This window comes from Benincasa hispida, chromosome 11 (genome assembly GCF_009727055.1).
Source record: "Benincasa hispida cultivar B227 chromosome 11, ASM972705v1, whole genome shotgun sequence".
Taxonomy (NCBI): domain Eukaryota; kingdom Viridiplantae; phylum Streptophyta; class Magnoliopsida; order Cucurbitales; family Cucurbitaceae; genus Benincasa; species Benincasa hispida.
In genome coordinates, this window is record NC_052359.1 from 32884977 (window position 1) to 32888500 (window position 3524).

Below are 3524 nucleotides of genomic sequence, written 5' to 3' on the forward strand. Positions count from 1 at the left end.
CTTTTGGATTTGAGCGAGATCGGTGCGACTCCGAACGGCTCTTTAGCTGAGCGAGATCGGTGCAACTTCGAACGGACGGACAGAGGAAGGTACGGGGGAGTCACATGGCGCGGTCTGTAGGGCTGACGAAGTTGGGTGACTGAGGCGGCGGCGGAGCAATGGAGGTCGGGGAGTGAGGGAAAGTTGCATGAAGGAGATTGGGAGGGGGGCTTTTTATTTAAAAAAAACTAATAATAATAATAATAATAATAATAATAATAATAATAATAAAGAAAAAATTATATTTTAATTAAATCATTTCCTTAACCCACTTTATACTATTTAATCCCTTTCCTTTTTTCAAAAATAATTAATTCCTGCCATAACTTTTTAAATTGCATTTGAAAATTGAAAAGTTTGTGAATAAATTCCATGACAACACTTAAATTCTCGCATTCATACTTTAAATTCAAAATTCCAAACATGCCCTTCAACTAAGGACAAATACTGAAAAGAGGAAAAGTTTTACATTAATAATAAAAATATAAAAGGTGTAGGGTGTTACAATCTGTGAGACTATCCGAATGAATCAACAACAACGATTTTGGAAACAATTTTCCTTTTATCTCACAGTTACCAAAACTTTGTATAAACCCCCACTCAAGTTGGTTATTAAAGAAAAAGAATAATTATCATATAATTAATATATTATAAATAAATATGATAACCAACTTATCATATTATATTTATAACCTATAGTTTTAATATTTCATCATATGAAACATATAAACCATAGTCTTTTTTCTATGTTAAGTTATTTAATATAAATCATATTTATATTAATTCCTCCAATTAATGTATCTAATACATCATATCAAATATATCACATATAATAAAATTTTCTCTTGTTAATTTGAACACTTCAAACTAACCCAAAAACTGATTCTCAACATGAATCCATTGAGCTACCAAGGGGACCTTATGGATCTGTAGTTTGAAGCTCCAACGGTACGTGAATAATTGATTAAACTTTTTAATCACGAAATCCACCATCCGTTAACTGTTGGTCACTCCACTAAAGACCGACAGTTGCACTATTCGCACTATAGATTTATTTCTGTGTCCATTGGATATAACCAATCAACAATGCGATAACCCTTCACAAATTGCTCGTAAGCACAGCTAGGCCAATTTACCATTTTGCCCCTGTAGTTACATTAACTCCTTAAGTACCACTAATCCCTCTAATGAACAATAAATCATAATCCTACTATGACTGAGTCCTCTCTTCTAAAGAGAGGGTGTAGCCACTATGTTCAAGACTTGGAATCAGCCCTTAAGGGAGAAATTTATCTACTTACCCCTGCTTCGGGGAAGAAGTGAATTCCGTCTTGTGTAGCTGAGTTCCCAGCTCCCCAATCAGACGAATCCCCAAAATGGTAGGCTTGTTGAGTTGGAAATCTGGCCACTCTCACCCATACAAATCAAAGGACCACCCTCATGAGCAGGAGTTTCCAACTCACTCAAGATTAAGGTCATGTCATCTATGGTCATCCCAGTGAAATGTAAGTTTAACGACCCGACCCCTTAAGACTCAGCTAGGCCGTTACTAAATACATGCATGCATGGATCTTAAAACAACATCTTTTTATGGTGAAATAAATGCTAAATAAATAAGGTAACTTCAAAAATCCTTCATTAAATTCAATATTAAAAACAACAATAAAGTACCCATAAATCATAAATGTTAATAAATAAGTCTGAAAACAATTCTTAATAGTAAGTTTAAAACATGAAAACTGAAAGTTAAGCAAAACATGAAAAAAAAATCTAAATCTCATGAGTCGAAGCATAAAACTGGTCCCAGTGGCTCGATAACGAATTTTGCTTGTCAATCGCCAGTGCATCTCTACCTTTACCTGAAAAAACAACATAAGAAAGGATGAGTATAAAATACTCAGTAAGTAACCCTACTACTGGGGTCGGGCAAGGAATATATGTTCTCTAGATGCCTACCTCTACGGAACATAAAAGTTGCTCTAGTCCTCATGGGACATATACATACATGAAAAACTGGTTTCTATCCTATTATAGTTAAGTATGCCCACAACCCCTGGTAAATCTCGAAGGAAACACAACCCCTGGTGAATCCCGAAGAAAACACAACCCCTGGTGAATCCCGTAGAAAACACAATCTGGTGAATCCCTGATGAATCCCGAAGGAAACATAATCTGGTGAATCCCGAAAAAAAACACAATATCTGGTGAATCCCGAACGAAACATAACACCTAGTGGGCATCTAACTAATCAGTAAAGACACTATCACAACCTCAATATCATAATTATCACAATATGGTTTCATAACATACATATACACCTCAACATCATAGCTATACAACATGCATATACACCTCAATATCCTCATATCAAATACAACCCCAGTGAATCAAGTATCATCTCTTACTAGCATGCAAGTATTTACGTGCACAAATAAATCTTGCAGATTCTCATACAAGAACATATATCGGTCATACTTATACTATCCGTTTATCATGCTATCGTTCTATTCTGATATTCGTCTATTATGCTAGCATATATCTAGTGTCTGGCCCGTGGGCAGTTTCAGTAGTAAGATTACTTACCTTGATATTAGGTCGAACCAAAAGCAATTGAATCTTTGTGAAATTCTCGAATCCTTAAACGAGTCTAAAGATAAAACAAGCTTTAATATTAATAACTCAAGCCTAATTCCAAACACCCAAATATAACCAAATATTTCCAATAAACTTACCTAAGGCGTAGTCTGATTCGAATTCACCTTCAAACGTTGAATTTAAGCCCAACAAATTATTCAACAACCAATACTGTTCTAATCTTCACAATCTTGGACTTTAATCCTAGTACATAAACCAAAGTAAATTTTAACCTTTAGGTTCACACTCCTAAGACTAAAATCTCGCCAAAATCAACAACAAAACTTAGCAACTTAATTTGTATAAATTACACTCGAACCAAACAAGTAACAAAGCCCCAAATCATACCAACCTCCAAAATCACCTAAACTTTACTTGCCAGGCCAAAAGTCTATTAAACTCCTTCAAACTATCAAGCCCAACCTCCAAAATCCTGATTGAAAGGATAATTAAACACATTATTTATTGGGTATTTAAGATTCTCAACAAACCCATGAAATCATTTGATCTTACCCCAAAACTCAGTGACGACTGGTGGCAGGGTTGGAACGGACAGAGGCGAAGTCGGAAAAATCGCGATCGAAACGAGCTAAACCGGCTGGCACGATTAGTGATGGGTCGAGCACTAGCGGCAAATGTCTAAGCTAGGCGCGGCGGCTGGTCGCGTGATCGGCTGGGGTCGTGAGTGACAAAGCTTCAGCTGGCATCAACGGCTGACCGAAAATAGATCTGGAGACTTACAAGTCGAAGTGACGTGAGGCAGGTGGAACGACGTTGAACGACTGAGGTGGCGAGGGTTCTTCACAAGGGGGTGCCTGCGCAAGGAAGAAGAGGGGAAGAGAGGGAGAAAA